The 26,884-nt window shown below is 47.1% G+C and overlaps 1 protein-coding gene across 8 annotated transcripts in view; it reads left to right on the top strand.

Moving 5' to 3' along the window:
• The window catches only part of INPP5A (inositol polyphosphate-5-phosphatase A), a 230,852-nt gene that overhangs the window by 35,194 nt on the left and 168,774 nt on the right, over positions 1–26,884 (top strand). Inside the window, exon 1 of one of the 8 annotated variants that reach the window (XM_046943200.1) lies at positions 785–13,556. The exons of the other annotated variants lie outside the window; for them this stretch is intronic. The gene's annotated coding sequence lies outside the window, so the exon portion shown is untranslated. Of the gene's footprint in view, positions 1–784; positions 13,557–26,884 lie in introns of those variants that run through there. 8 annotated transcript variants of the gene reach the window in all.

The raw sequence follows: 26,884 nt of genomic DNA on the forward strand, positions 1-26,884 counted from the left end.
GCACGGGGCTCTGAGCAGCGCGCAGCCGTGCTTTCCATTCTGGGACGGGAGTTTGAGAAAAGGATTCGAGGCCGCAAAAGAAACGATCCGTTTCTGTCTGTTACGCCGCTTTCGGCTGATATAAATGCACGACCTGCATATGTTCAGGTGGAACGTATGGAGCTGCAGGCAGATCTGCGACTCAGCAACCTGATCGCATCCCTTTCCTGGGCTGTCGAGAGACCTCTCTGAGCAGAGAGAAACGCCCTTCGCTTCACGGTCGCACGTTATTCACGTCGGTGCTTTTTGGCGCATTTGGAACAATTATTGTCAAGGAGGAGTAGGATTTGATCACAACTCTCTGATGAGCACCTTGAGAGCTCCCCGAGAATGGCAGCCGCTGCCGTTGAAGCGGACTGCTGTGCTGGTTTCACAGAGCCCAGGTCCCGTATCCCACTGCTCTGAGGTTCTTCTTCCTCTTAAGTTTTTTAAAAAATATTTGAAATTGAACTGTTTTGTTACTTAGCTATTAACGGTGTTGTTTATTTTCCGAGGGCTGCTCCAAAAGTAATGCCTTCTGTTTTATTATGTTGGCCCACAACATCGGGGGCGGATGTTGGTGGTGTGCAGCAGGGGTCGAACCTTGCCACCAAGGTGCCATGCTGTTGTTGTGTGACTGATGGTAGCAGAGGGGCAGTCTGACAGAATGCATGGCATGGAGGTGCATCTGAAGCCGAGTGTGTCACTGAATTCCTCTTTGTGGGAAGAATGGCGCCCCATTCCTCAGCACTTGCTGGATGTTCATGGGGGCCAAACAGGGGATGTGAGCACAGCAAGGTGGTGGGTGGTACAGTGCGTTTCAGCAGTGGGGACAGTGGGTCAGATCAGGATGAGTGTCTTGTTCTTGTTAGCAGAAATGCACAGCTAATGGTGGTGACCGTGTTGGAAAACAGAGTTTTGTAGCTGAGAATTTGCTCTATCAAATAGTGTTCTAGTGCTCTTTATATCTGTTGCTGTTTCCATGGAAATAAATAGGATGCATTACTTTTGGAGCGGCCTATGTCTGTGCCGCCCAGGACAATTCCTCTGTACTCACTGTGGCCCAGGTGAGCCAGAAGGTTGGACACCCATGCAATAGATCCTTGTGTCTCTGAACTTGTGTAAGGTGACTGATGTGTTTCGTGGGGTTTTACCCTTTTTCTGCTCATAAAAAATATGGATTATTAGGGGACATATATTAACATTACTAAGATATTAGCATCTCAGAGATAACTTTGAAGTCCTACCGCTATTAACTCAAAGGTGATGTGATGAATGAAAAATGAGATTTCTTTATCATCCCATGAGATGGTTGTGAACTTCTTCCAGTCCCCTGACAGGCACTGGTGCGACCTTCAACCTGCATCTGATGGGAGGTACTTGACAGCCTCCCAGCTGCCCTCGGCACGCTGCCCTTTCCTACAGCCTGCTGTGGGGCTGCTGTTCTTGGGCAGTGTGTGGCATGTAGGCTGCTGCCCATGGCTAGCGCAGAGGCTGTGCTCAGCCTGGGGGAGCTCGTTTGGAGTTAAAGCAATTAACACCAGGCACAGAATTAATCTTTGTTCCCCTTTCCTCCTATGAGCATGTTACTGTAAGTGTGTGACGTTAACATGCGGAGTAACGCTGAATGGTGGATTACTTTGCTCAGCTCGTAACTTATACTCAGAGTTGTTTGGTTCTGATGCTGCTGTTTTCTACACCTTCAGCAAAGGTGGTTGTGTGCCCAAGTGCTGAAATCTTAAGAAATCCTCCTGAAAGTGGTGTTGTCAGCATGTACCACAGCCAGCTGCTGGATCTTAACAGCGCTTTGCTGAAATTCTGCTACACAAATCCCCATATAGGAATGTAGGAGATAGGTGTGTATGTGGTGTGTTCCTGAGACCTACTTCTTGTTGTATGGTTTTTATGGATAAGAAGCAACCTCTTTTAGCCAGAGGTCATTTCTTCTTCCCAACAACTTGGAAATGATGTGATGTTTGTTGTTTTTATCATTCATCTTTCCCACTTCCTCCCTTTCTGTATTTCTTTCCAGACATGAGGAAGTCTTAATTTTTAGAAAACTTTTTCTTCTTAGAAGTAAATAATCAAAATGAGACCATCAGAACAGATCCGGTGGGCTGTCCGGGGCTGTATTTCCAGTTCATCCCAAGATGCAGGTCTCTGTGATAGTAAATACCAGTGACTGCAGAGGAGGTGGGATCAGAACATTCCCAAGAATACCCAGGAGGCAAATAGATAAGTAGCTTGATGGCTTTTTACAAGCACACAGGCATGAGAAAGCGCCGGGAAGCCGTCCTTCTTGCTGACAAAGTGAAAAGCGGAGTGGATTGGACTTGTCTTACGAGACTTCCCTGATATTGGAGATACACCCGTTTCTCAGATGCTTAGCCAACATGTTTTATTCACGAGCTCTGGGGTTAAACTCATTTTCACATCTGGCAGCAGATAGGCTCTGCAAAGCTCTTCAGTGTCTTTTCCCCCTTTTCTGTAGCAAAGCACATGGATTTCTTTGTTTGATCATCTTAGTTCTTATCTCACGTAATTAATTCTCAGACACTGCAGGAGCCCTGGGTGGTGATGATGCTTCCAGCTCCCTTAGCATCTGTTTTTTCTCAACAATCTAATCTGCTGTGAATAGAAATATTTAGTTTATTAATGCTTCTACAGCCAGTGTGTAAGGGCGTGGGTGAAATTCATCAGAGCTGAGCTGTGATCTCACGGTCCCTTCTGAACCTGTGAAAGCTATCACAGAAGTTTTGTGTGTAGTGAGGAGAATGAGAAATGCTAAAAATAACAGTTGAAGTTACTGAGGAATGAGAATCTTAACTGAAACAGAGCTGCTGGGTTTTTAGAGTCTACAGGGATGTGGAACCTGTTAAACTTCACACAGCGTTGTATTCAGACTGTTCATAGATGAACCCAAATGACAGATTAACTTCAAAATTTCTGTTAAGAATGCATTCAAATGAATGGTTCTAGAGCTCAATTTAAGGAACCTGGGCTCTTACCTTTCAGGGTAAATTATGTTGTTGCTGTGGGTAGCATGCAAACCATTTGGAAACTCAGCAAAGAAGGAACACTTGAGAAAGTATCCCGTGTGATTATATTAACTGTTCCTCTGTGCAGGGCCAACACATTGCAGTAAATGCACAAGCAGGTGTGACCTGCCTTTAAAGCATCAGTTGTGCTTTCCACTCTTGTATTCAGTGTTTGCTACCATTGGCTTTTTAAATGCAGGAAGAAACTCCTCTTTTTGCTATGCACAGGACATGCAATTGCATTATCTGTAGACCTATCAGGAATTCATAAAATTGTTTCTGTATAATTATTATTATTATTTTGCCTAGGTGAGGAAATGTAAAGTGTGCTTTTTGTGCTAGGAGAGTTTATTAAAATGATTACCTCTGTTACTGATTACCTCCTTAAAACTTTAATTGAAACTCTTTTGAATTTAGGGAGTCTTTTAAAACTAGGCCTGGTAAATGGGGATAATGTTTTTCTTTCTCTGAAGTTCAGAACTCAGATGAGGGGTGTTGTAGCAGAAATGCTCAGTCACGGCCTGAAGCAGTGATGGAGCACCTGGTGGAAGGCAGGGCCAGCCCCTGGCAGCTCAGGTGTGTGCAATGCAGCTGAGTGACCGGAAGGGCTGGAGCCAGGATCCACCCCTTCCAGTCCTCACTTAATGGCTGGCAGTGGAGGTGAGGGTCTCTTACCAGAGATCCCTGTGTACCTGAGGCCTTCTAAAGGTAAGCAGGCTCTTTATGTCTGTGCTACAGCTGTAGCATTTGAGCAAATCTTCACTCACTGCAGCCTAGGACCTTGCTACCCTGCTGTTATTGCTGTGCTTTCTCTCATGTTACAGATGCCTCTGAGGAAGCTCAGAGGGATGTGATGTTAGATCCACGTGCTTAGCTGTCCAGGGTCACAGAGTGGAGGGGAGAGCATTTGACTTGGTATTCATCTGCTTTTTATACTGATTATGTGCTTTAAAAATCTGATGGTTTGTTATTTCAGAACCATTGTTACCTGCTTCTGATGCAGTGTTTTGATATTCTTCTGGAGAACTCAGCTGCAGATCTTTCTGTTGAAGCTGTTCAGGGAATGCGTTAATCATAAATGGTTGTTTTTTGTCAGTGATTCTTCTGTTTTTGTTTTCCTGAAGTGTCCTCTTATTTTGAATGTCCTGATTCTTACACTGTACCATTTCTCTTAGTGTTTTTCCTGCTGTGTGCTTATTGATAGAGAATAGGACTGTAGTTTTCAAACTCTGTGCTGAAATAGGGCAGATCTTTCAGAAACATACCAGTGATGTTTTCTGCTTTGAGCTTTGGGGAAGTTCTATACAGGTCACTGTGTTCAGGGAGCAGCCTGGTGCATTTTGTTCTGTGGTTGTTGGCCCTGTCTGTCAGCAGCAGTATTGCTGCCTGTCAGAAATCACTGTACTTTAACAGTGGGGTAGGAAATCAGATGGGTTCTGTAATAGTGGACTTGTCTCTCAGGATTAACTGCTTGTAAGAAAGGTCAGGTATTAACATACCAGCACTAATAACACTATATGGAATACAGGTATTAATGTATCAGCACTAATAACACTGTATGAAATACTTCATAATATAAAGCTATGCTTCTTGCATGTGGTGGTTGCTGTAGAAAAGCCAGAGGTGCCCAGTGGCCCTTTTGCCCAGGCCAGGTCTTTGCTGTGCTGGCTGTGTTCAGGAAGGCCTTCAGCACGTCAGTGCTGCTGAGCGGGGAGGAAAGCAAGGTGCTTCTGGAGGAGCTGTGGGGTATGAGGGAAGGGCCGGGGGCTGTGAGCAGTGGGCTGGGCTCCTCCTGTGGCACGGCCTGAGGTGTCACCTGGCAGTGACAGGCATCAGTGCTGCTTCATGCAGCTCCAGAAGTGCGAGCGGTGGGAGCAGATCTGTGGTGAAGGCCTCATCCTCATAATGCGATCCCTTCCAGCACCCCCTTCTTGTCCCAGTTACTCAGACCGGTTTCCCTCCCAGGGGAGCTGCATGGTAATGTCTCTGTGGTAACCAATAGCTCTTCCGTAGATGGTAAAGTAATCTTTAGAAAATGAAGTATTATTAGCTGTTCCTAACTGAGTTTTAGCAGCTGGAGAAGTGGAGGAGCCAAAAACAGATGCACTGGGAATCCTGTGAGCTGTCTGCAGGTGTTCTGAGGTGGCTGATTTCCAGCCTAGCCACAGAGCTGCTCTGCCAACCTCAGGGCATCGTGCCTATGTGGCCCTGGGAGGCCGGGGCAGGAGGGGCCAGCAGCCTTTTCCCTTTTACCTCCTCAGTGAGGCTGGGTTTGGGTACAGCCCCCTGTGGCCTGGCTCTGAGCTCAGGGTCTGTGCGTCCCTTCTATTGCTGGGGTGGTGCTGCAGCCCGGCAGGACTCTTCAGAGGGAGAACACACTGTACGTTCATGGTGTCATCACCTGCTTTGCAGAAAGCTGGATCCTTTACCCTGGCTTTGGGGTAAAAGATGAAGGTACATGAGGGGAGAGGGAATTGTCCTGGGAGCAGCTGGAGGAGCGTGGTAGAGGTAGGGTACAGGTATAGGTTACCAGATAAATGGGTTCCTAAGAGCTGCTGGGCCCTTTCATCCTGGTAAATCTTCCTCAGTCCTTAGGACAGCAAGCTGATGGGATGGGGTGGGGTTCTGGTTGTGCGGCCTGGGGTGAGCTGCCATGGTGCTGGGATGTGTGTAGGGCAGCGTGAGCTGTGCTTGTCTATAGGAATCTGCGCTGCCGGAGATCTGCTGATCCCATTAGCACTGATGTTCATACTCAGGGATGTTTTCAAGGAGGTAAAAAGTCCTCTCCTACGCAAGGCTTATTCTGCTGGATTGGTACAAGGAGTAATTCTCAGCACCACTTAAAAAGCTGTGGTGTCCAACACATTAAGAAACAGGCCAACTGCAATTAAGTGTGCTTAGAGGGAATACTTCTGATGCTTTTAATGTAGAAGTTTATGCTGCTGTAATTAAGAAATTGTGTTCCAGAGCAAACATTCTGAATGTGAGGTGGAAATTCAAATCTAGTCTCTGTCATCTTGTGGAGATGGGGAAGTAACAGAAGTTGAAACTAAAAAAAACATTGTCTTGGAGCAGGAGTGGCTGGAGTGCCTTGGGCAGTTCATTTCAAGTCTTTCTATGCTTGGGTTGTCAGGCTTCTTGCTGCTTGCAGCTGTTTTAGAGCTGAGGTTTATGTACAGGAGTGTCAGAAGTCATTGGAACATAGACTATACGCTGGGTTGGCATCACAGAAAGGTTCTCTGCTACAGCTGTTGGTGGGAAGCTTTCAATCTGCAAGCTCCAGCTCTCAGTGTATCCTAAAAATCCAGGTCTGTACCTATATGTGTTCAAGCTTTCTTTTGCTCCATCAGCAGAGCTCAGTGAGGGGGTGGCACTGTGCACCACAGCAGGTCAGCCACTGCCCTGTGGTGGGGGCGAGAGCCCAGCGGTGCAGCATTGGGCACCTGGGGTGGCTGGGCACAGAGCTGGGCTCGGAGGAGGGGGGTGCTCTGCCTCACCCCATGTTGAGCTGCACACAGCTAATCATCTGCTCACCTTGGCTGTGTTCAGTGCAGGAATTGCTGTCTTCCTGCCTGGGTCTTTAGGGGCAGTCTTTGTGGCACAGCATTTGTAGTGGAGGTGTCTGCCTGGGGTGGTGGGCATTGCAGGGCGGGGAGTGTGGTGTGGTCTGTGTGGAACCTCTGCCACATCTGGTGGCTTCTGTGTTCAGTGTGTGTGCTAAGTGGGCAGTGCCTAGACAAGGTAATGTGGAACATCAACTGTTTGTCTTGTGTGTGTGTATGTTGCTCTTGCTTTTCATGAGCTGTCATGTGGAATAGAAAGCCATTGTGAAGTTTGCATGCTCTTTGGTTGTTTTCCATATCTATTATGAGTTCTGTTTTGACTGATTATGTATTGCATTTTCTGTGGAAACAATCAGTAATATAAAATTATTCTGATATTATGAAGTATTTTGTGTGCAGAACTTCAAAATGTTTCCTCGTAAGATCAGTCTATCTATTTTCCTATTTTCCCTGTGAAGTTCCTTCAGGTGTATAGAATCACAGAACCATTCAGGCTGGAAAAGCCCTCTGAGACTGCCCACCCCTCAGTGCCACATCCCCGCGGCTCTGAACACCTCCATGGACGGGGACTGCCCACCCCTGGGCAGCTGTGCCAGCTCCTGGCCGCTCTCTGGAGCAGACATTGCTCTGATAGCCAACCTGACCCTCCCTGTGCAATGTGAGACTGTGACCTCTTGTTCTGTCTTCATGCTTGGTGACTAATACACTGATGAAGACACCTTTTTTTGTACTTGGGGTCAGAAAACCATCACAAAAGTGTTTTCCATGTGAGGCAAAGCAGCCACAGCTGGTGGGGCATAAAGCCACTGGTCAGGCTGGGATTGTCAGAGCAGGAACCTGCAGCTCGTGGTCCCTGCCTGCCTCTCATCCCTGCTGCCTTTCTGGGAAGCTGCACTGGTGGCAGATGGTGGCCATAAGCCTGGGCCATCCCTGATGGTGAGGCAGAGCTGCAGTGCTTCAAGACAGGCAGAATGAATGATAACTTGTGGAAATTTGTAGAAATGACCTGGCTGCTGCTTTGCAGTCCTTGTGTTACACAACTGCTTGCAAACTCAGGTGTGCAGAGTGAGGCAGATGGGAGTGGTGCCTCAGACACCTGTTCTGAATGGAGAAGTGACGAGGCGCAGCCACTGCTGACCATGCCAGTGAACGAGCATTGTTTGGGACTTCCAGGACAAATAAGTGTTTCGTGAGATTGAAAAGAAGTCAGGAAAGTGTTTGGATATTAATAATCTTTAATAATAATAAGCAAATCTGGGGGACTTTCATGGCTTGTGTTCCTGTGCCCTTCTGGTTAACTATGCCAGAATTTCCCCCCTTCCTGCTCTTGGGCTGTAGATGTTCTGTTCACCTGCAGCCTGTCTGCTGAGATTGCTCGCTTGGGAGCAGCAGATGGCAGGGGAGCAGTTCCAGGTCTGTCCTATATGTTTAATGCATGCTCCAGGTTCATTTTGGATGCTATTAAATTTTGTGTCTTTGTGGAAAATAGCACACGTGCACTTACAGGTGAAGTGCAAGGTAAGGCCCTTCAGAGGTACCAGAGGAAGTTGGAAATTTAAGTCCTCATTTTTTTTTAACTTATAACTTGTTCTATTTGCTTTTTTCTTTTTACTACAGTGACAACATGCACTTAATACATTGCTTAAAAGTTTAAATCACATTTACAAGATCTTGCAAAGTTTTTAACTAAAAATGCTGTCTTTGAGCCCATTATACCGTATTAGCAAGTGATAGATTGTCATAGAAGCATGTCTGGAAAGGGTCAGTTGACTTTGAGCCTTTGTGCTCAGATCAGTTCTCATGGACTAAACACCCACTTAAGGCTGGAGTGCATCTCACTGTAAGATTTTGTTCAGAGCAAATCCAGAAGCTGCTTCCAGTGTCAAGTGGAACCAATCAGGATTTTTTCATCAACAAAGAATGTATAGGAAGGAATATATCTTTTTGTGCGTGAGAGCCTTTTGAAAGTGAAGTGAAAATATAGTGGCATGTTTCCATAGCTCCAGCAGGCATGGAGACAGTGACTTCATTGCACCTGTGGTGTAAAGTATTTGCTGATATATTCACAGTATGGTCAAGATTTGGTCTGTGTAGGAACAATAATGCTTTTCTTCTTTGGAGTTCCTTTCTGTTAACAGCTGTGTTTAACAGTACCCTTCGGTTCTGCAAGTGCAGGGCTTCCAGGATCACCTGGATCCCTCTGCTGGGATCAGAGTCTGCCTTAGCACAGCTGACTGCAGGCAGCACTGGAATGCATTGCTGTTACAGCCGTGTGCTGCTTTCAGAGCTCAGTCAGGGCCAGCGCTGTGCCTCGACAGCTTTAGTTCTCTGTGGACTTATTTTCTTTGTATATAGGCACACCTCTCCTTTTGCAGGGGGTGGCATTTGCAGTTGATAATTGGAATTCAGATTGGTTAGATCAAGTTGTTCCTCTGAGGACCATTTCTATCAGTCTTTAACTAAGTATTCATGACTAATTCTATGTATGTGCTAGGAATCTGCCCATATTTAGGTTATGAGAATCTGCTTGTGTACACTCCTCCCATCGTGTTGTAACAGACTGCTTGAGAAACAGAGCTGAACTGTAGAATAAACTTGAGAATGCATGAGCTAGGCTGCACCATTTGTTCCCTTATGTCAATCATCTGATCTGCACAGCAAATCGAGGGGAGTTGGATCTCTGAGGGCCATCTAGTCCCCTCCGACTCTTAAGGATTCTATGGAAGCCAACAACAAAAGCAAAGAACGAAGATGAAATTTTTAGTTAAACATTAACAGAGAGATAGAAACTGCTCTACATTATCTACGTACTTAATTCCAAAGAATGCAAGTGTTAAAGGGCTGTGCTTAGCGCTGTTCTAGCACTGCAAGGCAGATGAGCTGCTCCTCCCTCTGTGGAAGTGAGATGACTGTGCTGACGCTCACCGGGGCCACAGCAGCTCGTCCTACGGGCCTTGGAGCATCCTGGCTTTGCAGCTTGGTGCCTTGCCAAAGCCCAGTGACAGCTGAGGAAGGCACTGCCATCTGGGAGCCAATTAGCTGCATCTCCTGTTTGGGCAGATCAGCACAAGGCAGGGCTGAGTAATGCCCACAGGGCAGAGGGAAGGGATGGTGTTAATGAGAAGTCATATCTGGGCAGTCAGGGAGCCTGGGCTGGGATTTTGCTCTGAATCTTTCACTTGCATTTTTTACTGACTGTAAAGCAGTACACAAAGGACGTGTCTGAAGAAAGCTGTGGGAGTGGTGGTGTTGGTTCGGTGGGAGCCCTAAGAAGAAATGCACCCCAGATGCAGGAGCGGCAGTGACCCAGAGTGTGGTTCTGCACCCTGGCACGGCACAAATGGTCAGCAGGCAGCAAAGATGCAAGATGGATCCTGAAGGGCTCCTTGAAGCCTGCTGTAATGAAGAAGCTAGAAATAACCAAGCTACTTCTCTAAGGGGAAATTAATTGCTTTATAATATCCTAATTTTCCTGAGCCTGCTGAGGCTTTCTTGTCATCACGTTCTGATTTCTATGTGGGGCTGCTGCTGTTGGCTCTGACGTTTTATTCTGCAGCTTTCCACGTTGATGATGAGAGGGGGCTGATCAAGAAGGGCTGTATGAGTGGTCTCTGCTGCATCACTCCCCATTTTTTTTGCACTTTAGTCAGTATATTCTGTGAAATGGTTGTTGCATTCTAGTTCTATTAGTTCTTCTAGTAATTGAAGAATGGAAACTGGAGGATTGGGTGGAAACGTGTGTGTTTCAGTATGATCCAACAATTTGAGGTATCTTTTGAGGTTCTTTGATAGGTTATAGTTGGAAATGAAGATGGGTGTCCTCTGATCCATTGAAGCATGCCCTGTCATTGGCACTGCCTGCCTAAAAAGGGGAAGCAGACGTGCTGGGGGCAGTGCTGTGCTGGTGTGTGTGGCAGGCAGGGCATGGCCGTGGGACAGGGATCTGCTTGGCTCTAGAGAAAGCAGGTTAAGAAAACTGGTGTATTGCTATGGAATTTTGGGAGGAAGCTCAAGATTTCTACTTTGATGATCATGTGGTGATCTCTGAGATCAGAAGACAGACCCGGATGGTACAGCCAGCCTGGGTATACCAAAGTTCTCCTAAGTAACTGTTAGCTGGAAATAGAGGTATCAAGTAGGTGTCTAATAGCCTGTGTGCCCTGGATGCTAACTAGGAGTCCAGTTAGTTAATAAATAACTTGTTCTACTTGGTTTTATTAACCCCTAACTGTGTTTAAGAGTAAATGTTGTGTAACTATGGGAAATGGTCTGTATGAAAAACTAAGGGGGAAGAAGGACTGTTAAATATGTAAAAGGACTGCAGAAACAGTGGGAAAATAATTTTACTTCAGATGATTTTTGACATCTGGACTCCTTATAGAGCCTTCAGTTCAGCTTTGTAGGTGAGAGAAGAAAGACCTGGCAATCAAACACGGGGGAGCTGCACTTCTCATTCAGATTTACATTCCTGCTTCATGCCCAGCTCTTGGTGCCAGCTCACGTCCTGGGGCTGCACAGCCCTGCATCGCCTTGCTGTGTCCCCTGGTTGCTGTGCTGCTGGGAGCGTGTGGGCAGAGCGTCAGCACCTGGCCTCTTCCAGGACTGAGCTGGGGAGGGACTGAGCTTGCTCTGCAAACTGAAATCTGTGTCAAAAATGGAACAGATTATAGTTATTGTCCTCTAAACTAAATTAATAACACTTGTGAATTATTTGGTATAGGATTTGACTGCAAAAAAAAAAAAGCCTTTTTCCTGTGGAGCAGGCTGTGCATTGGTACATGGCACCTTTAGTGTGCTGCTGCTGCAGCAGGCTGGTTCTGTTCCTGACTGCAGGAAGTCATGAGGGAGCAGCCCAGGCAGGGCTGGGCCCACGTCTGTGTGCCTGGGGGAGGCTGTGATGGCCGGGTGCTGTGGCTGTGCCTTCCCTAGCTGCCTCCTGTGCCGTCCGTGTGTCTGTAGGGCAGTACTTCTTGGCTCGTCGGCCTGGGCTGGTGTGAGTGGGCATTGCGGAGCTGTGGCTTGGCCGGGTGCTTTGCAGGTCTGGCCTGCCTGAGTGCATTCTGTAGGGGAAGATGTGGTTTGCTCACTGATGTGTGACCTTTGTATGTTCATTGAAATCTCTGTGGCTTTACCTAGTCCCAGTGGTTAACTTGGTTTGTGCTGGCTGGTTAGGATTTGTCTTGCTTGAAAACGCCATCTCAGCACTTCTCAGTGGTATCATGGAGCCTTCCCTCCCACTCAGTTCTGGCTTCTGCTTTTATCTGCCTCCCAATAAAGCAATACCCACTTGTTGGAGGCTCCCTGGGGACTGTGGGAGAGGCTTCCCTGGGGAAGCTCTGTGCTGCCCCAGCCCCCAGGAGAGTGCTCTGGGGGGGCCCTATGGGTGGGCCCTGGTGCTGCAACTGGGCCATTCTGTTCTGCTGTCAGTGATGTGCTGTGGTTGTGTCCATCCTTAGTGTAACTAGCTGGAATCACAGGGGGTTTGCTGTGACTGCCTGCTGCATGTTTGGGATGTAGTGAGGCTTTTCATTTTATGGAGACAGAGAAATCAAGTCAGTTCCCATCTGCTTGGTTCTAGTGAGGTGCTTGGCTTTGAGCCTGTAGCTGTTGTGAGAGTTAGAAGAACATGCTTTAAATACCTAATATTGTAGCGTGGTGGTGTTTTATTTGCATATCTGCCTCCCAGCTCTTTTTCCATGATGGTTGTATAAGTCTCAGTTGTTCGTGCTGATTTGCAGAAACTCTTTCCCTCTAGGGAAGGAAAAATTACAATATCTTTACTGATGTTGCTGAGTTCATAACTCAGCCCTGAGCACAGGGACAGTGTTCCTTTGCTCTCCTGGCAGCGGTTCACCTGTCACGGCACTAAGTGGGTATTCCCAGGGCTGCCGAGAGATGCATCAAAGCGTGCTTACAGCTCTCCTTTGAAGTGCATCCTCATACTTGTGCTGTCTCTTAAAGCGTGTCCTCAAGCACTGGTACCCGAAGGGCAGGGCTCGGAGTGGCTCTTCCACTGAGACCTATGGCACATCCAGAATGTTTCAAGATGTGAAAAAAGGGTTGGGGGCATAAGTCAATAAAAGCAATCTTTTACTTTTTGACAGTTCTCCTTGCGTTTGGAGCACATTTTCCTAAACAGGAAAAGAGCAATTCCAACTCGGTTCAGAAATGTTGATACTAGGTGAAGTGCGCTTCCTTGTGACAGAGAAAAACAGAAGTGTTACCTCATTGCAAACAGGATATCTCTTAATAGTTAGGTTTAAATATACAAAATTTTCCATAGTGGCTTTGAATTTCTGGAGCCACAAACACAGAGTAGGATTTTGGCTGTATCAGTGTTATTTCTGGCTGGCTGTCAGGAGAGCTCTGCTGATACCTCCTGATAGCGCTCGTTCGGCTGTTAGTGTTGAATCAAGCCTGCCGCTGTGCTAGATGTGTCTACAAAATGTTTGTGGAAGTTGACCTTTGTGTTTGTTTTTGTTCCTTCATACACACAGGGTAGGACTGTGCACTGCTGCCAGCCCTGGCCGTGCCCGAGGACAGGCAGGGCTCTGGAGAGAGATTTTTACATGCGGTACTTAATTCCCATTTTGTTTAATCATCAAATGCATGCTTATTGTGGTCTGCTATGCTGATCAGTGTACGTACAGTAGGTCAGGAAACAGAACTTCTCTCCTTTCTTAAAAAAAAAAAAACCCTGAGGTTTTCACTGGGCTCATTTGGTTCTCTTTTATGAACAGAAGTGGTCTGCTGCCTCCATTCCCCAGCCTTTAAGGTGAGGACCCAGAAGCAGAGCCAGTGATGGCTGCAGAGCTGTTGCCTGTGTTTTTGAGAGGCAGTGGAGAGGTGGGAGCAGGTCTGTGTGCACCCTGCAGCGCAGAGAGCGGGGCGCAGCCTCAAGCTTGCTCAGACCACAGTCCTTACACCGGTTGTTCAGGTATGAGCCCTTTGGCCTGGGAGGAATGGTGCTGGGAGGCTACAACAGGTTTTTGCAGAAACAGGCAAGAAATGGTGGAGCTGGGAGCAGGATTGCTTTTGACACCGACTCTCATAACTGATGCACTGTGCGGGTGGGTCTGGCAATGAGCTGTACTGAAATGAGATGCTATTTTTGTGATTTGGAGAACATTTCTAATTATACATCTATGTTTTAAATTCATCTATCTATTCCTTTTTAATACAGTTAACTCTAGCCATTTTTATTTTCCTCTGCATCTCTCTGAAGCTTTCTACCAATAGCATCATCCCTGATGAGCTTATGAGTTGCTCCTGGGGCCCAACATGAGAAGCTCTCTCTGCACTGATGCAGGCAGTGCTTTCTGGCTTCTCAGGTTCATACTGTGCCATCATCTTGCTCACATTTGTGTGCAACTGTCATTGCAGTGGTCATTCCTGCTGGGAACTCCCGCTCAGACTGTTGTCATGCATTGTGGCAGCTGTAAAATGCTTTTCCCTGCTGGTGATGAATGAGGCCTTGTCTAGGGTATCATCTGCTCAGACTACGTTTGCACACGTAATCTCTTCTCTTTGAGAATAGCTGCTTGACCTCGCTGCTGAATTCCCTTGTTTTTTGCAGCCATCTTGAGAATTTTTTTGTCAAATAGTATTGGGAGGTTATGTTTGTGTTTGTTTTCCCCTCATCTTGTGGCTGAAGTTTCTAACTTTGATTGCTCACTTGGTGGGCTTGCCAGGAGGAGTGTTTTTGCTCTCTCCCAGGATGCCTCTCTTATGCTTGGGAACTTGTGAAAACACAGCAGGCTTTTGTAAAACCTTTCGGGGTGCTCTAAGAACAGGAATGAGTGATATATTGAGATCAACAGGTGTTGGTGATGACTTACAGCCGGCTGATCTCCCTGTGCTGTTAGATTTTTAACTCTTACTGTTTAAGTAAATATGTATTTAAACCTTCTGTCTAAATATGTCTAAGTTTGTTGGTGTGCAGGCTGTCTCTCTCAGGTGTGTGTGCAGTGCCTGATATGCTGGCACTAACAGCTGCACCTCAGGGTTCTGGGCAAGGGGGAGAGCTGGGATGTTGCTGGGTGGAACGGAGGATGGGAGGTGAAAACAGGAGCTGTGTTTGCTGGTTGTTTGACTGGGAAGTGTGACATGGGCTCAGAGCAGTTTCTCAAGATGGGTGGGGGTGTGTGGTCAGATGGGAAACAGATCACAGAAGCCACAAAAGAAAGTTGTATGGAGCAGAAGTTGGGGAGCAAAACTTGCTCACCTTCTGTCTTGATAGCTGAGCTGTTTGTTGTCTCCACTCCTCTGCTTCTTTACATATCTGACATTATTTATGTAACTTTATTCCATATCCAGGTTACTGTCCTACTCTGCCCTTATGACTTCATCTGCATGAAATCAGTGCTACTTAATATTAAGCATATCAAAAAATGTTTCTGTAGAACATGGATGAGCTGTCTTTCACTTCTTCCAAAAAGTAATCTTGAAAAATAATTTTGCAGAAGTAACATTGCTGAGCAGCAAAGAGCTCATCACAGCTGTGCAGCCTGCGAGCCCACTGCTCGTGCTGCTAAAACAGTTATGTTGCCATGTCTGGCATTGGAGTTTGAGGTGGATCTGTCCTTGCTCTGGGGTGGTGGTAAGTGGTGCAGCATGGAGGGGTCACCAGCCCTCAGCACAGCACTGTAATGCTGCACCATGCTGACAGCCACAAAATTTGGAAGGTTTATTCACTTGCTTCCTGGTTTATTTGTACTTTAGAGAACATACACATTGTGTTTTCTTTCTGTATAAACAGTGAGAAATGACTTTTCTTTCATAGGAATAATAACTGAGGTACTCATCTGGCCTTTGGAGTTTGAAAGAAAGAAAAAAAAAGATGACAAACCCAGAGCAGAACTCAGCGAGTGCTGTGTGGCGTTTGGTCTGGCTGCAGGAGCTGAGACCATCCGTGTGGCTGTGGGAGCTCCAGCACGGGCTGTACCTGATACCCACTTAAGGCCTAGAAGCTGTTTGCCTGTGCTGTGTGGCATGGGCTGAATATGAGTGAGCTCAGTTCCTTGGCTGAAGTGCTGCTGTGGGGCAGTCAGTCAGTTCAGTGGGTGCTTTGTGAAAGCTTGTTTGGAGTTCTGCACATTTTGCCTGCTGAATTTCTTTGCTTTAACTTTGCAGTAATCCACAGAAGGGTCCTCTGGGTCTGAATTCTGTAAAACGTGAATGTGAGGTCAGCTGCAGGAACAGAAATGCTTTAGATGAATTTCCATTTCTGGTTTTGCAGTGATGTATGGAAAGTTACGGACTAGCAAGTTACTGCTCTTTATTGCTAAGGAAGAATTTGGTGGGAACTTCAGGCAGGAAGCCATGGGGAATGCATTGGAGCTGGTGAGGTCTGCATGCATGGTATTCTGCTCCAAATGCCGGTTTGCCTTCTGGCAGTTCTCCCTAGGCATGTCTTTCATAGGCAGTGCGGAATTAATGCCTTTGACACCACTGCCTGCTGGGCGTATTTGTTTGGGAACAGCTTAATTCATTGGTTACTCTGTCCACACCTGCAAGCGCAGAGCCAGCATGATAATTGTATTTATAAAATAGGTCGATCGTGTATTAATGTTAAACCTTTATTCAGGTTGTGCTGAGAATATTGATTCTCCTGCGTGTGGTGAAAGCTTGGATGCTTCCCTCTGCTGGTGGTCGCAATAATCTTATCTGCTGTATCTGTAGGGATGCGGTGGGAAAATGGGTAGTTATGGGATTTGACCTGTCCTGCAAAATTCTAATTTAATGTAACAGTTGTTGAGGTGTTTTTGTGATGTGAAGACAAATAGAAATTGGATAAATGTCTCAGCATTCCTCAGGAGAGGAAAATAAAGTCTATGAGGACAAAGACTGGGTTGTGGGGTTCAGGGTCTCCCAGCAGAGCTGAAAGATTGTGTGTGACCTCTGATTGTACTCTGATGTCATACTTGGGTGATTTCTACTGGGCCTTTTTGGATGAAAGCTAAGATTTCTGCACTGGATCTTTGATACGAATTTAAGCAGATCCTCAGATCATGCAGGAAGTGAACTCTTTGCTCTGTGTTTTCCTGCTGGAAGTCTTGAAGTGTGTCTGAAGGCTGGGAGGGCATCTGAGTGGCAGTGGGCTCAGGAGCTCCTGAGGGACGGGGTGTGGGGCTGGCAGGTAGCGAGCAGCTCTGGGGAGAGCCGTGGTGGTGTGGTGTGGAGCAGAGCATCAGTTGGGGCGTCAGCATCAGTGGGGACCCACCAGGCGCTCACTGCAGGCTGCATGGAGCAGAAGAACCAGGAGAGTGAAAGCAGCTGCATGTTTGGCTCCTGCTTCTCCCTGTTTATACTTGGTGACATGAAAGACTGGCGTAGGGTGAAGACAATGTAAATTACCTGATGTAGTTTGTGTTGTGAGTTATCACAACTTGCTTGGGTTGTGCAATGAAGCTAGACAGAAGGTTTCACTTTCACAAGTGAAACTGCCTGTGTGCGTACATTTGGCTGAGAAGCCACCAAGTAGGGGGTGTGAGGAGGCTTGCAGAGCAGGGGCACACTGATCATGTTGTGCTGGAGGTTTGCTTTCTGCAGCATGGGTGACTTCAGAGGTAAAACCCAGCCAGGTGTGGGCATGGGCAGGTGTGCAGCAGCTGCTGCAGGGCTCTGTCACGTGTTGGCACTGCAGCTGCAGGTCAGCATGGGTCGGCTGGAAGCAGTGAGACCTTGGCCATGGAAAAATGGATACCCCACTGGATGTAACACTTATACTGCATATGTAAATAGGGGAGCTGGCTGCAGGGAGCAATATGTGTCTGTCCTGCTCATGCAAATTAAATTTCCTTACTTGGGGACAGAAATAGCCTAAGTCTGCTTAAGAAAAATAAAATGTAACAAGTTTGGGACCATTAACATAGGATAACAGACTAATAGTGTGAGCCTAGGTGCTAATAAGGCATCTTTCTGACCTGTGCGTGGGATCTTTGTTTTATTCAAAGCAGCCATTGATTTTTCTCAAACTAGAGAGGTGTTCAGTCTGTTGTTCAGCAGTCTGCAGTTTTTCGTTGATGAATTGCATGTGTTCTGGAACCCACTGGCTTTGTTCAGAGAGCATGCACCATCTGACACAGTGTTCACTAATGTTCCTGGCTTTTGTTGCTGCCTAGTGTTTCCTTCCTCGAGGGTCTATATTTAGTGCTGAGAAGTGCTCACTGTGGCATAGGACTAAACACAGTTGCCTTTCAAACAAAAGGAAACGGTTCTCTTTAGGGATAAGCATTGAACGAAGGGCAGGATTTCCTGTGGAAACTCGTGTGCATGAGAGTGGACTTTTACTTTGAATGCAGTGGCAAAAATGCTACACGAGAAACCTACAATTCACACTAACAGAAGAGATGCCCTCTCGCCTTAATTATTCCCTTACTTTTTTGATGTGTGTTCTCTGAAGCTTGAATTTGGCCTCCTTTGGGGAGATGGTGAACAAGGCCATCTTAAAATGCTAAGGCTACAGCTGTCCAGGACTGACAGGCTGGCATTGCTGCCTGGCTTTTGCAGTCATCTGTGGATTTTTAGTGCCGATGCTGAGGGCAGCTGCTCTGTGTCCCATGGTACATCTCTGTAACATAGCTTTGTGCCATGTAAGATGGGGGAAATGCTGCAGTCCCACCTCCAAGGATGAAAAGTTAGCTTTTACAGTCCAGAAAAGGAGCGACAGGTAGGACAGGCTTTGAAAGAAGTGGGTTTGTTTGCTGGTAGGTACTGCTGTATGTGCTAGAAGATGCTGAATGTGAAGTTCCCTCATCCTTACTTGTAGCTCTAAAAATAGTCTTTCAGCATAAAGCTTCTGAAATGTCAAATCTGTCCCAGGGGTGAGAAGGGACAAAACAAAGAGCTGGGCAGTTTTGGCAGGGAATGAGAAGTTCTTATTTCTTTTTGTGTAGTTGCAGGAACGTCATTTGGTTGCAGTCCCCCATTGAAATCCCTTTCAATGTATGTGCTGGCTGATTTGCTTAAAATGTAGGAACTCGGAAAGCTTTGCATACTGCTTTAACACATCCAATGGCTGTGTGTTTCCATCTGCGGTGATGCGGCACAGGCAGCTCAGCTCCCCAGGCTGGGGCAGTCACACCCTGGGTCAGGATGACAGGACTTGGGCAACAGTGGCATCTGCAGAGGAAATCCCTGTGCCCGAGGCTGTGAAATTGAGCTGAGGGGATGGAAGCGGAGAAGCCAAATGTTATTCTTGTCTCTTATAAAGCAGAGGTGCAGAATGGTGCTCCCTGTGCTGGTGGCTGATGTAAAGACCATCATCCCTGTCAGCAGTCACAGCTCCACCATCTGCCATGGGCAGGAACCCCTCCATCATTCCAGACAGCCCAGGGCCTGTCCAGCCTGGCCATGGGTACCTCTCTGGCAGCTGGCTTCTCCTAGTAAGGTGCTGTGGAGCAGGCCAGCAAGCAGGTCATGCAGCCCCTATCAACCACATGAAGACAATGAAGCAACTAAAAATGAGATAGCAAAGTTCTTAATTTATATCCTTCCACTTTTTTTTAAAGGATTTCTAAAAGTCTTCATTGAGGCAACATTCCTGATGGTTCCTGTTAATGTTTTATGGAGGCTTTAGGATTGTAGAATCATAGACTGGTTTGAGCTGGAAAAGGGACCTTTAAGATCATCTCGTTCCAGCCCCCTGCTGTATGCAGGGACACCTCCCTCTAGACCAGGCTGCTCACAGCCCCATCCAGCCTGGCTTGGAGTGCTTCCAGGGAGGGGCATCCACAGCCTCGCTGGGCAACCTGTTCCAGTGTCTCACCAACACCACAGTAAAGAATTTCTTCCTGATATCCAGTCTAAATCTACCCTCTTTCAGTTTAAAGCCACTTCCCCTTGTCCTGTCACTACCTGCCCTTATAAGAAGTCCCTCCCCAGCTTTCCTGTAGGTCCCTCCAGGTACTGGAAGGCCGCTAGAAGGTCTCCCCGCAGCTTCTCTTCTCTATGCTGAAGAGCTCCAGCCCCCTCAGCCTGTCCTTGTAAGGAGATGCTCCAGCTCTGTTCATCTTCATGGTCCTCCTCTGGACCCGCTCCAGCAGCTCCGTGTCCTTCTGGTGTTGTGGGCCCAGAACTGGACTCAGTACTACAGGTGGGGTCCCAGGAGAGCAGAGCAGAGGGGCAGAATCCCCTCCCTCGCCCTGCTGGTCACACTTCTCTTGGTGCAGCCCAGGGCACCATTGGCCTTCTGGGCTGTGAGAGCACATTGCTGCCTCATGTTGCATCTTTAATCAAGCGACACTCCCAAATCCTTCTCCTCAGTGCTGCTCTCAAGCCAGTCTCCACCCAACCTGTATCTGTTCTTGGGACTGCAAGGATGCATCCCATTTATCAGTCTGATTGAGAGCAGTGTGGGTTGTCGCTTTTTTGCTTTGTTTTTCTTTCAGAGTGAATTAAAGTTTTCCTTTCTGAAGGAAGCTCAGTTTTTGTCAGCATTCCCTTGTTAAGCAGTGAATGAGAAGGAGCTAAATTGCTTGGTGGTGTCCAACGAGAGCAAGAGGCAGTAGGCAAAGTGAAACACAGGAAACTGTTTAGGGACAAAAGCTTGTTGTGTGCTCTGAGGTTGCCCAGAGAGACTGTGCTCCTCTGTCCCTGGAGGTGCGTTTGCACCTGGATGTGAGCTGCCTGCCCCAGGGTCCTACCAGAAGGGTGGGACAGAGCCCTGTGCTCCTGCCAGCCCTATGGGCTCAGATCCAATGCAGATGTAACAGACATTAAGTACTGTATTACAGCTGCTGTGTTTGCATTGCCCTTAGTCCTCATCCAAACCTGTGGTCAGCACGGCAGATCTTCTGAGAGGTAGCTCTGAGCTCAGTGGATGTGAGAAGTGAGAGGCACGGGGAACACAGCTGCATCAAATGCCTGTTGTGAAAGCTGTCTTTGAAAGCAAACAGGACATGGGGAGCATTGATAAGTGTCACGATATTTGCTTGTTTAAACAGCGGGTGGCTTTTCCCCCTGATTTAGCTTTTGTGGAGGCTGAAATTCAGGCAGGAAGACAAAAACCAAAAAAATAACACAGATAACTTCTGCGACAGCAGTAAATTTCACTTCTGCCTTTCCCTAACAACAGGAAGAGTGCTTGAATGGAAAAGCTATCTGTAAATACCGAACTATCTCTCAGAATCCCAAAATGGCTGAGGCTGCTAGGACCCTCTGAAGCCCTCTGCACACCCCTGTGTCAGCAGGGCCACCCAGACCTGTGCCCAGTCCCATGTGTAGATGGGGCAGGAGATCCCACATCCTCTGGGTCCCTGTGCCAGAGCTCAGCCAGCCACCCAGCACAGCAGTGCAGTCCACAGGCAGGGGAGCTCCTGGGCTGCAGCTTGCACTCGTGGCCTCTGGGCCTGGCCCTGGGCATGTCTTCTTCACACCTCCCCTTGGGTATCTGTACTGTGACTGTGGTGGTTCTGAACAACCTTGCAAATCATAGGGCCACTGACTGAAGATGCATGCAGTACAGAACCACATCTATTAGAAAAAATAGAAAACCCACTCTACCTCAAATTGAAAGTTGTTTCTAAGTATCTCCCTTGGTGCTTTGTTTCTGGTGTAATCTCCTGCTGTAGCATATTTATGTTACTCTGTATATACTGGTGTGATGAGCTGCATTTTGGCATGCCGCCTGCTTCACTTTGCAGAAAATTGATGGCTGCCCTTAGGACTGTGCTTTTTTGATGTGACAGATTGTGTGGTGCTGTTGTGTTAGTCGTGGAATTTGTTCTGTAACAATCCCAGGGAAGTCTTGGACTTTCATCTCTGGTCAGAAAGCAGTTATCTTGTAAGTGTGGATATCTTCTCTAGAAGGGATCAGGTATTGCTCAGAGCAGTTGATAAGCACTGCTGTACCTCACTGTGTAGAGCTCATGAACTTCAAACTCTTGAGCTTTTATCTCATAGGAGTTCCTTCCTACAAAAGTGAGCAATTGTGTAATATTGCATCCCTGCCCCCCAGACGCATTCTAACTCAATCGAATTAGCCAAAATATTCAGGAAGGGGTAATTTTTATAAGCAGCAAGTAGGATTTTATGTATATAATTATGTATATAAATCTGATGGCTTGGCTCAGTCTTTCTTGTATGTGCGACTATTCAGTCCATACTTAGGCTTTGGTCTGCTCCCAGTTTTGTAGCATCAGACAGCAACAGTGGTTCTTTTTCTTCTATGTGGTCAAATAAGATCTGCCACAGTTGGCAAAGTCGTGTACTTTTGGCCCCAGTACAGCATCTGCTTGCTTTGTTTGTCCTGGAGCAGAGGAGGCTGAGGGCAGCTCCCATGTGTTGGCCCTACAGCTTCCTAAATGGGAGCTGCATGGAGCTCAGCGAGCACTGCAGCACTGCTCTCAGCTGTAGGGTGTGGGGTTGGGTTCTGCTGTGTGGGGATGGGCTGGACTGGAAGGAACCCACAAGGACCATCAGATTTGAAATACTCAGTGACTCTATGTTTGATTCTGTTAGTTCAGAAAACTGGACTGCAGCTTGGATCAGGATGACACCAAGGAATTCGACATGTTTGTTACCAGGGACTGCGTAGTGGGGTTTTTTTGGAGTTTTTGATGTTTTTGTTTGTTTCCTAGCATTGCTTTCAGATTGTTAGGTCTCATGTTTTAGTTTGGATTAATAAGAGGTGTTTGAATCTTCTCAGATTGTGGACTTTCAAGTCATTATTTATGTTGATTTGTGTTGGAAGCATCCTGTAGCGTACATAGAAAAAATGAATTGGGGAATTGGCTTTTGCATCTGCCTTTTGTGGTTCAGTATGAAGTTAGAGGCCAGTGTTCAGGTCCATCCTGCTGTAGGATGGCTTTTCTCTGCTGTTCCACCTATGATGGCTTTCAGACAGTATTTTGCACTTGCCTGCTATTCTGCAGTTACTGCTGGGGCTGTTTGGTCCAACAGATCAGGTTGGAGCCATGTCATACATACAAAAAGACATACTGAATTAGCTAGCCTGCGGTAATTGTCTCCAAAGCATTCGCTTCGCACTTGAAGGACTCTTGGATCTTTGTTGCTTTGAGACAGCAGCGAAAGTGAAGGAGGTATCCCGCTGTCACAGCCCGCAGGCTTGGCACAGCACACAGGGCATTTCCAGGCCTAGAGGAAGAGCCTTCCTGCCCCGGCTCCGTGGCTGCTCTCACTGCTGGTCTCCCTGCCTGGGAGGAATGCTGGAACTGGAAATGTGCTGTATGTTGAACTGTCCCTGTTACAACTTTTACGTGTGGAATTTGAGTGACAGGATGAGCACAGCAGCTGCAGGCTGGGTGTTTGGCTCTCAGTGCATCTCACTGACCTGCTGGCCTTGATCAGGCTGTTGCCTGCCTCTGACCACAATTCTCATTGCACCCTTTTTGCTCGGGTTCCTTTCTAACGTCTGCTGTCTGTCTCATTGGGACGGGTGGGCAGAGCTCTGCAGGAGGGCTCAGAAAACAGCAATGGGCAGTAACTGCTGGGTTTGTTAATGCGTGTGGGGTTCTGCTTTGTTTTACTTCACTTCTCAAAGCTCACAGGCTCGGCAGTTCTTCATGTGGGATTCGAAAGGAGGGGAACTTAATTATGCAGCAAATTTAACTTTTGAAACTGAATCCTAAAAAGGACTGTTTTCTTACTGTGTGCGTCTTAAAAACAGTTGTTATGGATAATGATTAATTATCTCTGCATTTAGCCTGGGGAAGTTTTTAAAGATGTAATTTAAAAACAAAAGCGAAATAGACCATATTGTGTAGGCAGGATAGAACAGTGGTAGTGACTGTGCATACTGCCAGAGCTCTATTTTATCTATTGATATGTAGGAGCAGATTAATGTTACTTTTGTTTCCAGTACAGGGTCTGGTTTCCCCAGTCCATTCCCAAATCGGGATATGAAGTAATTGAATGCCTGAGTCTATTAATGCAGTTAATCCCTGCTCCTTGCAAACTGTTTGGGCTGGTAAATACATGGGGTTGGATTAGCTGTTATTGTTAATACTCTTAATATGCTGCTTATTCAAATATCCGAGAGCCTTTAATCTTTCTGTAAGAAGTTGGTAATAAAAGTTAAATTTGAAACACATTGGGAGTTTACTAGGGTAAGGTTATAGTTGAGATTCATGGCTTTATTCAGATCCTGGCAGTTACAAAGCCTTGCATGTCAGTAAGTACCATGTCAGGACATGCGTTTTCTTATGTGTGGGGTGAGGACAAAGGCAAGACAGCCAGGGTCTTGTTTATGACACAAAGGAAGACAGCTTGGTTTGTGTTTCAGATGTGCTTGGGGAAGGGTGTGCATGCAGGAGCATGATGCTACTGTGGCTATGGTGTCAGTGTGCTTGCAGGAATGGCAGTGAACAAACTGTCCAAAAAGAGTTACTGAACTTCAGTTCTTTCAGGTCTGTCTGCAAATGTATGCTAGACCTGCATAAATCAGGTCAGCAGTGTCAGAGGCCTGTGTGCTCGCACTTATTTCGAGGTGCTGCCCACAAGTCCGTGCTTTCCAAGGCTCTGGCAGGCATAGCCACTGACTGCCTGGAGGTGCTGCAGGACACCACCAGCTGTGTAACCCCGGGGGGAGGTTGGGCACCTGGGCTGTGAGCTCCCAGCGCCTGCACTGGGAATCAGAGTAGTGGTTTCAGGGAATCCTGTAGTCTGCCTGGGGCTCCTGGGAATGTTTAATTCAAGCACTGAAGTATAGATTATTTGTACCTTTTGTTCAACTCATTATGCACGATCCAGTTGGCCAGTTCTCCTGTGTGCTCATGCTGAAGCTCAGTGAGTTTTCACAGAGTGAAAAAAATGAGACTGTTATTGACTAAAAATAAACTTTACAAAAAAAGGACACGCTTCCTATAATTCATGTACTTCCATTTTCCACTGAATGAATCTAGTATGATTTTGTAGGAAATGGAAATACTGGGCAAAAGACAGACTAGTTGTGTGTTTGTTTTGAAAAGCTGCTTGTTTTCAGGATATGGCAGCTCGTGTGGTATCCATGTGTCTGAAAGCCTGCGACTTTTCCTTACAGCCTGACCGATGCAGCGAGCAGTGTGGCACTAATAGACTTCAAACAGAAAGTCAGCATGAAAAGAGGCTTTAGTGGGATTCAAAATTCCAGGGAAAGGTCAAAATCTCTTTGAACTGGAGGGAGTGGCAGCGTGGTGTGAGTGTCCTGCTATTCTGACGTGGATCCCACGTGGCTCTACAGGCTGGAGTCAAGTCAAGCTAGGTTTTAGGGATAGGCTTTCTACTTGTGGCTCCACTTATTGCAAATGCATGTGGCACCCCATGGGCCCAGTGCCTGCACTCACATGGGGTGAGGCCACCCAGCGCCTGGGGAGCTGCTGAACTGCAAGGGGTGATGAGGGCAGGCCCGGCAGAAATTCAGTTTGTGCTTGGGAAAGAGACTTCTGACAGCATGTGTGAGCCTTTTCTGGCTCCTTTTTTTTCCTCTATTCTTCCTGATGCTGCTTGAGCTCATTGCTCTTTGGCTGCCTACCAGAGAGCACCCAGAGCAAACAGCGGCCTGCGGAAAACTGGCGTGGGAGAAGCCAGAAAGAAGCAGGCTGATAAGGCTGGGCTTCGGACAGAGAGTGCTGGGAGATCCGTTCAAGTGTGTGGATGAAAGGACTCAGCACTAGGGAGGACAAGGAAAAGATTACTTTCATTTACATTACAAAAAGAATGAGATAATTCAATGAAGGGCAAAAACTGTGAGGATGGGAAGAAGGCCAAAGAGTCTGGGAGACACAATGTGCTGTATCTAGTTTTAGGCAGAAAAATAAAAGGAAGATAAATGATCTTTCCACTTGACTGTTATCTCTAGTCTTTGAGAACTGAAAGTAATTTATACAGAGGTGACTGGGGAGAAGCTGGAAGCAGAGGACCTGCTTACAGAACTTTGCCACAAGAGTGGTAAAAGCAAAGCAAGGATGTTGCTGTGCCTGAGGCTGCAGGAGAAGTGTGGTGGTGGAGGCCAAGGCTGACTCAGCAGCAGGATGGGTCTTGCGCAGCTGGAGGCAGCTGGGGCAGGAGCCAGTGTGTCCTGACCCCTGCTTCTTGTAAAGGAGTCCTCGTTAGCAACCCTGGTAGTCTAGTTAGCTGTAACTGCAGGACATGGGACTAACAGACTTCACTAGTGGGTTCCAGTGCTGCTCCTCCTTTTCCTGATTTGTGCATTTCTGCCCCTGCTTCTTCAGAAGATGTTGCTTGGGAAATCTGCAACCTTTGTTCTGCACCTGTTAGTATTTTCACGTTGAGCTTTTGTCACCCGTTGTCATCTGCTCCCAAAGAAGCTTCACCCATGAGCTCTGGCTCATGATTCACTCCTCCCCTGTGATCACAATCACAGAATCATTAAGGTTGGAAAAGCTCTTTAAGATCCCCATCCCATCCCCACTGTGCCCACTGCCTACATCCCCCAGTGCCACGTGTCCGTGGTTCTTCAACACCTTCAGGGATGGGGACTCCACCACTCCCTGGGCAGCCTGTGCCAATGCCTGACTGCTCTTTCAGAGGAGAAATGTCTCCTAATGCCAACCTGACCCTCCCCTGGCATGATTTGAGGCCACGACCTCCAATCCTACTGCTGTTAGCTGGGAGCGGAGGCCAACCTTCACCTTGCTATGTCCTCCTGTCAGGGAGTTGTAGGGAGCCATAAGGTCTCCCCTGAGCTGCTTCAGCACCCGGCCTTCCAGCGATTGCTCCTTGCTGCTCTAGTAAGGAGCCAGGTTTGGTTCCTGTCACAGGATGCTTTCAATTGATTTCACTGTTGTGAGAAGTGCTGTAGTCAGAGTGGTGCCTCAGTCCCTGTTCTGTCTCCTTTGGGCACCTGAAGATGCAGGCGCACATCTGTGCCTCTCTGCGTGTTGATCTCAGTGTCTGGTTTTGCTCAAGTACTCTCAGGACTCCACCTCCTTCAATAAGCTTTGGAATTAAGCCATAGAACTGAAGAGAGAAAGCTGGCTTCAAAAGTGAAAGCACAAATCAAAAGCAAATTTAAAATACAGAGTAGAGATTGGGTCAGCAGGATATGCAAATGTGCTGAGTTCTGTTAACAAGGGGTTGGATATAGCTGAATGGACATGGTGGGATGTGGCTGTTTCTTCATTGGGCAACCTGATCTCATGCAGCCCTGCCCACAGCAGGGAGATGGAAGGACAGAATCCTTAAAGGTCCTTTCTGGCCTTAAACTATTCTTATTCCTGAGCTGAAGTCCTGGAGATGCATGGTGAAAGGGCATGGTGGCTTCATAGAGCATTTCTGTTGTGGCTTATGAGGCTTATAAGTAGT

Source organism: Gallus gallus, chromosome 6 (assembly GCF_016699485.2).
Source record: "Gallus gallus isolate bGalGal1 chromosome 6, bGalGal1.mat.broiler.GRCg7b, whole genome shotgun sequence".
NCBI lineage: Eukaryota > Metazoa > Chordata > Aves > Galliformes > Phasianidae > Gallus > Gallus gallus.